Raw genomic sequence first — 13,540 nt, 5'->3', positions numbered from 1 at the left:
ACACACTGCCCAGTTTTCACTGGAAGCTGAGAGGTTTCTGTTTAAAGAGGGGGGCAGGGATCCCCCCAGCAGATGAGTATAGTGTGTTACTGCATCCTTGTGCAGTGGTATACGTAGAAGAACCTGGTGGCAGATTTACAAGAACTGGCGCATCTCTGCATATTAGCAGGGATGCGCCAGTTAAGCTGCGACACGCAAATATACCTTTGAGCCACCACGGATGCATCGCATTTACTATGCGGCGCACCGTGGCGCACGGATAGACAGATGTGCGTCGCATCTTTTGTCGTAAGGGCAGGGCATTGCTGGAGTCGTGTCACAAGCACGACGCAACTCCAGCAATGCTCTGGGGCGGACTATACTTATTGTGCTGCGTCACTCCTTGCGCCTGCTTCAAGCCCACCCTGCTTACATTATACCTGATGCAGGTATAATTATAATGTAGCGCAGGACTTTACAACGTGATGCATCTCCCTAGATGCGTCACGTTGTAAATATGTCGCGACGTGGCGCATTATTTACGATGCCGCTGCGTCACAAAAGTGACGCAACGCCGCGTAAAAGTATTGCAAGGGGCTTGGAAATCTGCCCCCTGGAATCCCAGCAACCCCTTCACAAAGAGAGTCCACATGGGGTGCTCAGAGTGTGCACCATCTTCTATGTGGCCTCATGCCAGCTTCTTTATTATTATGTTTGTGATCTCAATGGTGAAATTTACCCATTTATATAGGGCCACACCATTATGCCATTTAGGGAAGGTCCCCTCGCAATCCATATCACAAAGGGGCAGAGCAAGCGTCTTCAGCCACTTCATCAAGGGAGCAAACAGCACGTTAACACGTTACCTCCCGCACTCCGGCAGCCAGACATCCCTGTTCTCAGCCGTCTATACCAGGCCCCTCGCTACCTGGTCATACTGACCTCCGTGAACCGCTTTTGACTATTATTCTCGTTTTGCACCGTGGATTCTCTAGATGCCACATTGACATCTTGCCCTGAAGAGTCACAGATTTTTTTCGGTTGATGAAACACGTGTCGGCTGGAGCCCTTTGTTTTGATGGACTCATCTTGAATTAAAACAACACTTACTTCACATTAATGTTGAACTTTGTTGTTCTTTTTGTGATTATCTCACCTAGTAGAAACGTGTGCACAGGAATTGTCTATAATTGTTCTGGCATGGGCTCTCGCCCACACCTTACCCAGGGGTTTTGGGTCTTCCCCTGACCTGTTTTGCACCGTGAAGCATTTGTTCTAATTTCTTCTAATTTTACCTGTCCGTTTACCTGCCTGAGCGCCATTTATCCTGTTTTCCAAAACCCTCCACAGCGAAAGCACGTTAACACGTTTGTTGCACCCTGGGTCACTTTTTAAAAATAAAGACCCAGAAGTGAAATACCATTTAAAGGTATGGGCAAAGTGGGCATTGACGAACACAGTGATCAATTAAAAGCTTTGCCGTGCACGACGTGGAGAGGCCAAACGACCCGACCTACACCATAAATACTATGAAATGTGCACTTTATTGGACACGAAAATGTAAATCTGCCATTAAAAAATTGGCAAAGAGAATACAAATACACCTTATTTTGAGGATAGTGTGTTATGTAAAGCATGTCCACCCGCATAAAAGGTGAAGGCTTTCCGTTTCGTCTGCATGTCTTGCTTTGTGGAAATGTAAGATGCCCAGTGGGTTAATGTGCCTCTCGCTGTGATCTGAAAAAAATTGTTGGTTTTAAATTTTACCGCGGGTCCACCTCATCCGATTATCCCTCCACAGTCCATGAAAGGAAAACTATTTTGTTGAATGATAAGAACATTCCCTTTCACCTCATTGAGACCGCAGTTAGTTACCAATGCACAAAAACTCCTCAATTAAAGATGTATTAGAAAGGCATTTTCATCTCCTTCTGGCTATTCTATTTTTCTTATTAATTTCTGCACACTGCTTTCATTCGAACTACCGTGCTGTTAAGCAGCTGTTAATTGAATGAATTGTCACATCCACTTGCAGCTTTAAATATGTACGTGGCCTCTTGTTGCCTTTCCTGCCCTCTCCCTCGGCTAGTTTCCATATTTCTAAATGCGCTCTGGAATAAAGAAAACACTGAAGGGACACCTTAATTCGACTTCCTCGCAGTTTCTGCTCCTTTCCTTGATCTCCTATCATCATAATGTTCGTCCTTACATTGGCTGCCTATTATACAGGGCAGGCTGCCTTTCCTCGTCCCCATTCTCCCTAAATGTGAGGTTTTAATTAACTCTGATGCACAATGCAAATGATGGAAACCTTTAATCCACCTCGGTTCTCCCCCCTACTTCTAATTAATTCAGTCTCTTGTATAGTTATCTTTTCAATCCGGGGTTCTGTGTAGGTTTCTCCTTCCTAATTGCTTCTGTCTTGCACATCATTAGCCCCTACTGCCACCCCCTCCCCATTGCTCGCATTCACTTCTGGGCGCGTTGTTGGAGGTAAATGAAGACAAAGATACCTGGCCTCGCGTTCATTATGGATGTGTTTCCAGAGCAGGAGGCAGATATTCAATAGCATTCCGCTGACACCAACCCGCCTCAGCTGAAGAAAGAGGTCCGGGGGTTGTGAATGGAAGTGCCCAGGGTCACACCCTGCATCAGCAGCTCGGCGAAAGGGTGGAATTACAGGACTTGAGGTCACGTGTTCAGATTCTAATGAAGTCATCCTAGACACGAGGCAACGCATTTTTCTGTCTTTCTCTCTCGAGTTACCAAGCTCATTGCTGATAGTGCGTGTGTGCCTGTGTGCACACACGAGTGTGAGGTGAATGTACATTCGTGAGTGGCGCAGTGTGTGCCTAGAATCCTCCGTACCCGTGCCACTTGTTTCAATGTGTATATGTGTCGGTGTGGTGGTTAACTGTTGGGGAATGAATGGTAGTATAATACAGGTGCCGTTTGTTCGTAGCTCCAGAACCCTCGTGTGCTTCCTTTTAAGGATCACATGTGTTTTTAAAGATCCCTTATTGTGATCCTGTTTATTTCTAGGTAGACCGAGACCATCTGATTTAACTAAGAATATATCTATAATATACTGCGCTTTCAGCTACCTATCTTCATGTAGTGGTCTGGCATTATGTAATTCACTATTTATTCCGCCCACTACCAGCCACGGCCCGTGCAGGTAAGAGCGGTAGGACTGGGTGGAGGCGGGTGGGGGGGGGGGGGGTTATTTCGACAGAAGATGACAAGGGAAAATCAATTATTTATTTAATTTTCCCTCATCATCGTCTCTCGAAATCCCCCCTCACCTTGCCCCACTGCTCTTACCTGCACGGGCCGCGGCTGCCCGCTACAGCATAGGGCAATGGGCCGCTTCATTCAGCCTCTGGCTAACTTCATTGTGAGTGACGGTATTCTGCTCTTCCTAAAGAGTACCTCCACATACAAAGTAGTTCCCTTAAGTGGCAGGGACAACTATGATAGTCAGTGCTTTTTGAGACCAAAACAATATTTTTGCTTTTAGCAATTTCTTTCTAGTTTGAGGAGGGCTCAGCAGCCTCCTCAATAACAATGTTTTCCAAAGCCATAACAAAGCAAAACAAGCACTGGCAAAGCCAAAAGGCTGACAGTCAATGTCAGAGCTATTTTGCTTGGCCAATATTTGTTTATATTTTCCTCCCGCTCTATCCTGTTCAAGTCAAAGACCCAAAGGGGCATATTTATGAGAAGCTTGTGTCTCACTTGCACCACGCAACATGGTACATGTGTGAACCAAACCTCTAAGTCAGATGTTTGAAGCCAAGCAAAGCCAGCTCCAAATATCTAGAGTAACACAACGCAGCACAAATTGCTGTGTTGCATTAATCTGCCCTGGAAAGGCATTGCATGGACGTCGCGTCGGTGTTTCCACGCAACTCCAATAATTTTTTGCTCATTCCCAGATTTACAAGGTTTTGTAAATCTGGTAATGCGCCAAAAAGAAGCGCCGCCCAAGAGATGCATAATGAGGAGAAATATCTTTATTTCTCCTTGTTACTTCCTCTTTCTGTGTGGTGCAGAAAGTGTGCTGCATTCTGCAGCACACATAGAACGAGGAGTATGCCTCTCAGGATTGTTTTTTGTGCAGGAAGGTGTCCCTTCCTGCACACAAACAATCCTGCAGCCACCTTTGCACCATGTGTAAGGGTGCCTGTGTTGGTGCTAGGAAGTCGATTGTGTCCAGGACAGAAGGAAATGTCAGGAATGCACCGTATGCCTTAAATAAGACACATTTATGCCCTTCCCCAGTGATGCAGGGTAGTGCAGCAAGGTGAGTTGCTGCCCTGCACTGCACCACTATTTCATAAATATGCCCCAAAGTACTTTAAATAATAGGGGCATATTTACAATGCTTTAATGCAACACAGGGAAGCTAGCAAAGTTGCTGCTCTGTGCTGTGTGAAAAGGAGAGAGCATTGCACTGGCGGACTGTGTGCAGTCAAGCGCCGCCATGGCATGATTGTTTTGTGTGCAGGAAAGAACATCTTCCTGCACAAGATCAATCTGTTGAGGCATTTTCTTCTACCTGTTCTACGGAATGCATTGCGCATAGAACGACAAGTAACATGGAGTAATAAAGATATTTCTCCTGCCTGGAGAAGGTGTACCCTTTTCACGCATTCCCAGGTTCACTAACTTTAGATTCTGGAAGTTTAATGAGGTTCTATCACAAAACTATCTGCCAACCAGTAGAACAATTCTTTAAGGGCTACAGAAGACGTTGGTGAACTACCACCGCTGGTTTATAGTAAGCAGTAAGACTATCTTCAGGTAAACCCTGATGGACTTTCTAGAGTCAAACTGAAACGTCTCTTGACCCGAGGTCTGCTGCCAAAGCCCCTAACTCTGGGAGAAGTTCAGGCATCTCTCCGGGACAACTCTGGTTGCAGGCCTCCATTTGAGTGTAGCTGATTTAGAGCCCTCCTTGCCCTGTTAGAGCAGAGATCCATTCCTCAAGAGCATGAGGCCTCACACCAGCACTTGTGGACCACCAAGCGTTTGACTACAACTTGCACAGCAATGCTGGTGTGGAAACATACACCACAAGTTACTGTTACTGTGAAGTATCACCCTGCCTTTACCATGAAATTGCAATATTGAGGCCTGAAATGGGAATTTATATAACATGCGAGTCCCTGAAATACATGCGAGTTTATAGCATGTTTACCTGATTTTCCCTCTCTTCCCCATCCCTGTCTGCCATCAACCCTCTGCCTCTTTTCTCCGTCCCACTCTTCATCACTCATTCTTTCTCATCTTTTTCCTTCCACTGGTGACAGGCAGGTAAAGCTGGTTACACGGAGGGAGAAAACCCTACAAGGAGATAGGGGTTAACAGCTCAGTCCCCAGGAAGCACCTGGCCACAACAGTCACCTAAAGAATGCATACATTACATCAGGTGACAACGGAGAACCGGGTAGTACGGAACCTCAGAAAAAAAGGCAAAGCCACAAGCAAACGCTGAACAAATTAGAATGGAACATCTCTGCATGTTTCTCATAACGAAAACAGAACACAATGAAACATTGTACCAGGATACACAAACCTCGCGAAAGACACACCAGGACATCTTCGTAAAAGCACAATCAAAAATGAACACCCCAGACACAGAATTCAAATCTATAACAATAACTGCAGTGAAAATGACGCTGCAGGCTACCAGACACAAAATTCAAAACTATAACAATAACTACAGTAAAAATGACGCCGCAGGCTCCCAGACTCCCTACACAATCCCAGCTCTTCTCTCATGCAATTAATTCCAGCATGAGAAAAATGGTGGGATTGGGCGGAGCGGGCCAGTATCACGCTCCAGCAGGGACTGAGAGCCTGTGCGCCTGAGCACTGCTGATATCTCTGAGGAACATCCTGGAGCAGCAGCGGCCAGTGCAGGTAAGCGCGGTGGGCAGGGCGGGAAGGATGTCGACAGACGACGGATTAGGATTTATTTCATTTTCCCTATTCTCTCATCTGTCGACATCCCCCCCTGCCCCGTCCCTTCGCGCTTACCTGTATCGGCTGCGGCTGGACTGGAGAGATCAAAGTGCGCATGTCAAATTGGCCGTCTTAAGACAGCCGGTCAAACCGACATGTGCACTTTCAGTGCCTACCACCACGCCTCCCCCTGCTGCTGATGCTGAGACATGATCCCGCCCGCTCCAGACTCGCGGACCGGAAGTGAAAAATAAAATCACAATAAAATAGTTTTATTGTTATTTTTTTTCCTTCTGCCTGAGGCATTTCACCATTGGGGTGACGCTCCTCTGCCATAGCGGAAGAGCCACCCCTTTATGACTCTGTTCTAGACTAGTGTTTTTTTCTAAAGCACCTGCTGCTAAGAAATATAACCAGATCATGTCTGCCAGTCCATAACGTGCACCCTTTATGCATCAGGCAGCCATTCCTTCTCCGCTCCTTTTTTTGAGTCCTCCTTGTACCTGAGTCCTGAACTTCTGCCACAGTTTTGTAACTTTTTTGAATCATTCGGTGATATGCTCATATCTTACCCAAAACTCATAGAGAGCAATTTTAATAGCTTGTGAAGTCCCATGAATAATTCTGCACGGAAATCTGTACCTCTTCAATGAAAAACTGAGCGAGATGTTTGCCTCAGGCTAGAAAGGAACAGCGATTTCTTAGAGTGAAGCATTTCATAGAACATACATTGCCTACAATTTGCCAGCTCAGTTCAACTGAATGAAAAATGTTCTTCCTTCCAAAAACGATTATTTCAGTCTCCTGTGCCTCATACATACATATATGAAAGCAGTTTTGTCTTATGAATCACAACACAGCTGCTTCATCCATTATCTAGACAGTTCCAACCTGAAGAAGGACTTGCTACAAGCCAAAATGTATACATCACTTCAATAATGCAAAACAAACCTAGGCAAACATTACTGCAGTTTAGTTTAAAGAACGGACTAGTTTTTAAGATAGGTATCGAAGCACAGTTCAGTTTTTCATCAATTGGATTTAATCTGAGAGTTGATGGTTTCAAAAGCTTTGTTCAAACTGCAACACACTGATGTGGAAAAATTAGCATAAAATCCAGCATGTTTCTGTTCTTTCTGTCAAATCCATCTCCGTGTTGCTTCAATTAGCCATGGAGTATTCATACACACTCTGCGACAGTTGTCTGATGTGCAAGGCTCTGATAGCTGTCACAACTTTAAATTCATTCCTCCCTGAGCTGAGGCCTCCCCTCTTGACACAGCAATGCAACTTCTTTTGATTTTTTAGAGGAAAATGTTCAATTTTAGGATAAGGTTTTCACGCTTCGAGGACAGTGACTGAGGGACACAGTGACTTAGAAGTCACTCAGTGCAGCAACCAAAGTTTTTCCAATGCGTTGCACAAAAGCGAGAGAGCAGAGATGCACCATATCTACTATTGTATGTCAACGATGCCCTCACCGTCAGTTCTCGCGCACTATAGGGCACCTTGCTCAAACACACAGGTTTTGTATGGAAGGCTACCCTTCCAATAAAAAAAAAACTATATGTAAAACTTTCCCAACTTTGTATGTATGCTCTACAGTACAGCACACATGCAAAGGGATTTTCTCTTCAAAGTTATGCCTGGGTAGAGGTGTAGAAATTTGGCACAAAGCTTTTTAGTACAAATGTAAGTACATAGCTATTTGCATTTTAAGAAAACATGCAAAATAACCCAAACAATGCTGTCTTTATCACACAATGCCTTTACATGCAATAGCCTCACGACACAACCTTTACCACACATGCCTTAGTTATAAAAGTATGTTTTTACCGCACATGCCTTCACCACCAATGGAAAGTATTGTTGAGGTTAGCATATATCCATACATATATATAGGGCTTATGGGTGGATAGTGGTAAAGGGTAGCAAGGGTAACTTTAGGGTTTAGGAGTGGGTTGTGATTAAGGGTGGTAAGGGAAAATTTAGGGTATAGGTGAGGGTAGTGGTGAAAGGTGGTAGGGGTATTTTCATGGTTTAGGGGTGGGTAGTGGTAAAGGGTGACATTTGTAGGGTTAAGGGTTGGTAGTGGTAAAGGATGGTAAGGGTGATATTAGATTTGGGTGGTAAGAGCATTTGTAGGGTTTAGAGGTGGGTAGTGATAAAGGGTGGTAACAGTAAACTTAGAGTTTAGAGGTGGGTAGTGGTAAATTGTGGTAAAGGTAATTTAAGGATTTAGGGATGTTAAGGGTACTTTAGGGCTTAGGGGTAGGGTAGTGGTGAAGGGTTATGAGGGTATTTTTAGGACTTGGGATAGGTAGCGATAAAGGGTGGTATTTTGGGGGTTTTGGATGTGTAGTGGTAAATGGTGGAAAGGGTAGTTTTACAGTTATGAGGTGGTTAGGGCCTTTTAATGGTTTAGGGTAGAGTTAACATGTGGCAAGGGTAAATTTAGGATTTAGGGGTGGGTAGTGGTAATGGCTGATCATGGGGATTTTAGAGTTTAGTGGTGGTAAGGGCATTTTTATGGCTTAGGTGTGGGTAGTGGTAAAATGTGATAAGGGTAAATTTAGGGTTTTGGGGTGAGGTGTGTTAAAGGGTGATAAGGGTAATTTTAGGGTTTAGGGGTGGTAAGGGTATTTTTAGGGTTAAGGTGTGGGTAGTGGTAAAGGGTGGTTAGGAGTAATTTTCTTTAAAAAACAGTAGGGTTTTAGGGGGTTTACCACCAAAAAATCAAAATAGATAAATGTATAAATAATATACTAATATCTATCTATCTATCTATCTATCTATCTATCTATCTATCTATCTATCTATCTATCTATCTATCTATCTATCTATCTATCTATCTATCTATCTATCTATCTATCTATCTATCTATCTATCTATCTATCTATCTATCTATCTATCTATCTATCTATCTATCTATCTATCTATCTACCAATAGATAGATAGATAGACAGATCAATAGTAGTATACACACATACATTTATATATATATATATATATTCACTAAAAAAACATAGGTTTCAGGGACGTTATAGTTAGCTGGAAATTTCCCTCATACAAAACCCTAGAAATTCCCCTGTTATAGTTAGTTCAGCTAACTATAACTCGCGCCCCCGCAATGCACTGCTGATGACTTCACATATTACATCACTCATGACATGGTCAGTGACATCACTGATGACATCACTGATGACATCTCAAATGACATTACTGATGACATCACTGATGACATCATCCAGTGAATGTGTGTTTTTCTGAAAAGTTTAAATATGTTTTATATATTTATAGTGAAAGGCCTATGGAAGAATGAGTGGGTGTATAAGTGTGTGAATGGGTGATTTTCTAGGTGCGTATGAATGGGTGATTTTCTAGGTGCGTAACTGACTCTATAAGTGAGTCATTAAATGTATCTTACTGCAGACTAGTGACTAAACTGTGTGAATGTCTGTATGTGTCTGTGTGTTGGTGTATAAGTGGCTGCATGGTTTTGTGAACAGCTATATGAGTGTCTATATGGGTTATTGATTGGTTGTCTGAGTATCTGCATGGGTGCCTGAGTATTTGTGTGGGTAGGGTGTGTGTGACTCTGTGAATAGATGTGTGAGTGGGTGATTCAGTGGGTGCATGGTTTTAAGAGTGCATCTGTGATGGACTGTATGATTGGGTGACTGTATGTAAGGGTGTGTTAGTGATTGAATGTTGTACATGTGTCAGTAACTACATATGTAAAACACAGTGTATATGTGTGTAAGAGTATATAACTATTTATATGTGAGCGTGTGTGATTTTGGGAGTGGCTGTATGGATGAGTGTGTGCTTGTATCAGTAATTGTATAAGAGCGTCAGAATTTGTTAGTATTTTTATGAGTAAGTGAACTTGAGTGTGATTAACTGTATAGGTGAGTAAATTGGACTGTAATTAATTATTTGTGTGACTGACTAGGTGTGTCTGTCTGTACCTGAATGGATGATTGGTGGTGTGTGAGTGTCTATATAGGTGTATAAATGCATATGATTGTCCTTTACTGAGTGACTGTAAGTATGAGTGACTGTACAGGTGAGTGAGGGGAGGTGTATGTAGACCTAAGAGTCAATGAGTGGGTATGTAGTTATTGGTATTGGAGTATCTATGGTTTTCAAAATGGCCGTCTGAAATTTTGAGTCAGTGTATCAAAGGTTATATTAGGGTGTGAGAAGATGCACTAATTTATCACATGGATGACATGATCAGTGATGTCATCAGTGATGTCATTTGAGATGTCATCAGTGATGTCATCAGTGATGTCACTGACCATGTCATGAGTGATGTAATATGTGACGTCATCAGCAGTGCATTGCGGGGTCGCGAGTTATAGTTAGCTGAACTAACTATAACAGGGGAATTTCTAGGGTTTTGTACGAGGGAAATGTCCAGCTAACTATAACGCCCCTGAAAACCTATGTTTTTTTTTGTGAATTTCTAAGGTTTTTTAATTGCCAATTCCTAAATATAACGCCCCTGAAACCTTTGGTTTTTTCAGTGAATTTCAAAGGTTTTTTAAATGCCAATTCCTAACTATAACGTGCATGAAACCTATGGTTTTTTCAGTGAATTTCAAAGATTTTTTAAATGCTAATTCACAGCTATAACTTATCTCTAAAGATATCAAGTTTAATGATCTTGATATGATTTCTATATTTTTCAAATTCAGTGTGTCAATTTCATTAATTATGTTTTTTTTAAATTCTTTTTTATCACCATTTTTTAAATGTATTATTTTAATTAATTCTTTTAAAAAATAAAAAATATTATTTGTTTTTATTGGGTTTTTCAAACATATTATTTTATATTTTTAAAAATATTTTTTTAACTATATGTTCAAAACTTTATTTTATATATTTTTTCCATGTTTTTTGGATCCGCGCACCCTATGCGCACCATTTTCGAACCCTACGCGATAGCATTTGTGCATGGTATGCGTTGGGTACGTGTTTAGTGCGCGATCGCAATGCGACCGGTACGCAACTCCAAGCCTATACGCGACACGTTCGATGTACGTAAAGCGATGTTTACGTGCTTCCGCGATGCGTCATCTGCGTCTATGAGACGGTAGGTGCGCGGATCCCGAGAAATATTTAACATTTAAAAAAACATATACATATGTATTTCATGTGAATATTAATTGAAGACAAACTCTAAACTAGTCTTAAAACTATTATAATTTTACATCTAATCCTATATTTTTTTAATTCAATTTCGCGGATACGCGCTGGGTGCGTGCTGCCTATGCGCAGGGTGCACGGATCCCATGTGACCTGCAAAAAAAGAGATTTGATTGGTTCATTACACTTCCTCTTCTAACTATTGAAAGACTCCACCCAATTCAATCATTCTTCTTTGACCTTCTTTGGAGGAGCATCTCTTTGCAGAGAAGAAGATTTTTTTAGACTAAGTTTACACTTAGCTCTAACTTTTTTCAACTAAAAATGGCTTCAGGGCAGCAGGCATCACCTGCATCTCCTCATACATCTGAGGATGAATTTTTGGAGGAGGCACCACACAAAGAATATTTTTCTTCAGTGCTGTGGACATTTTTTACTTTTCCCGAGAGGCAGAATAAGACCAAGAAAATTTGGAGATCCATCCTCAATTTCAATATTTAAAAGTGCTCTGCACTAAGTGCAATGCGACTTTGTGTTCCGGTGAGCAGTCGATCGATCTGATCTGCCGCCGGCAAGAAAGTCACATTTGATATTTTTTTTTTTTATTGTTCCCTGAAGTTCATTGTTTGGTTCCTCTTGTTTTGTTTTTTGTTTTTTTTTTGCAGAAAAACCCCCCAAAATTAAAAATTGTTCAGAAAACCCCCCAAAAAATAGAAAAGAAGAAAGAAGAAAAAAAAAAAGTTCTTGTAAGAACTAACTTTCCTGGTTTAAAAAAAGAGCTAAATTTCTTTGTTAGTGTGTGAAAGTTTAGATGAATGTATGTGTAGTACGTAATTGACTGAATGAATGCATTAGTAGCGTATGGTGAATGTATAAGTGCAGAACTATGAGGAAGTGCTGCAGCATCACACAGTAACCTCTTTAACTGCAGTGTGCTGTAGTACTTCCGAAGCACAGGGATGCAACATATGTACATAAATATGTTGCAAATCTATGCTTCTCTCTGCACGGCTGCTTAAACTGCAGCCATGTGGTGACACAGGCACCCTTGCACCATAGTGCAAGGATATCTGTGTCATGTGCTGTTTGTTTTTGTGCAGGAAGACACACCTTCCTGCACAAAAGGCAGTAAAGGCATTTTTTTCCTTCAATGTATGCTGAGCATTGTAGCATGCATTGAAGATATAAAAATGTGGAGAAATGAAAACAATTCTCCTTTTTGTGCATTCCTACACCAATTTTAAAATGGTGCAGCATTCACACACATATCGAGATTCATGATTTTTGACAAATCTAGAAATGTGTCTTGTTCTATGAGTATTCAGTGCAAGCATGCACAACAACACTTATAGAACACCCTTTCAACGCAAACTGGTGTGCATAATGAGGTTGTATTTACATGGAGTATAAAAAGTGCCCAAAGTGCCTTTTACTCTCTTTGTAAATATGAAAGAGTGTCTTGCGCAATAACTATGTTACAAAAAGTGACATATTTCCAGTTTTAAAATTCCTTGCGAATGATAGAAGGTAAGCACAGAGTTTAGTCTGCAAAGATGTTCAAAGAAGAATGATTTAAATGATTGCGGTCCTTCAATAGCTACAATGGGAAATATTATGAACCCCTCAAATCTCTTTTTTTGCAGGTCACATGATATCTGATTATGGTCAGATTTCAAAACTACATAGGTATAAACAAAGTGTTTTTAGAAACGTGTTTCAACTTTGTAGCTTCTTGCAGACCTCCTCATTCTGCATATTGAGACTTAGTTAAACTTACCTTCACAGTAATAGCAATAAAAAATGGTATACATTTTTTTCAGATTTTCATTGCAATCTAAATTCATATAAATTGCTTATATTTAAATTTGGATCTGTGAAAGAAAAGGAAAAAAAATAATAACATATAATAATACATTTTTTACAACACAGCATAATTTCCACAAAGTAATTTGTTTGCCTTTTTTGCTGTTCTCAGAATATATCGAATTTCACTAAAAATAGTGATTTCAATCGTAATCATCACTTAACAGCGGGCAAAAAAAAAAACAATCAGAAAGATTGTTAAAAAAAACCCAACATGCTATTCTCAGCAAAATACCACAAGATACAAATCACAGATATATAAAATGCTTACAGCTAAAACAATTTTATAAGTTTACCTTACAAAAACTGTAAATGTTGTCGCTTTAAAATATTCACCGAATCTAAGAATGAATTTTTGGAGGAGGCACCACGCCCACAACGTTTTTCTTCAGTGCTGTGGAAATGTTTTACTTTTCTCGAGGAGCAAACAAAGATCAATGCCACCTTGGTCACGTGCAAGATTTGCAAAAGAGTTCTGTTGCGAGGGGATCTCAACAAGAAATACTCGTACGGCACGGCAAGTATGATGAAACACCTAAGGACCCTTCATCCAAACAATCTTGCACGAGAAGAG

The sequence above is a fragment of the Triturus cristatus genome, chromosome 1_2 (assembly GCF_964204655.1).
Source record: "Triturus cristatus chromosome 1_2, aTriCri1.1, whole genome shotgun sequence".
NCBI lineage: Eukaryota > Metazoa > Chordata > Amphibia > Caudata > Salamandridae > Triturus > Triturus cristatus.
The sequence above is the reverse complement of the archived record's forward strand: the minus strand, read 5'-3'. Positions refer to the sequence as shown.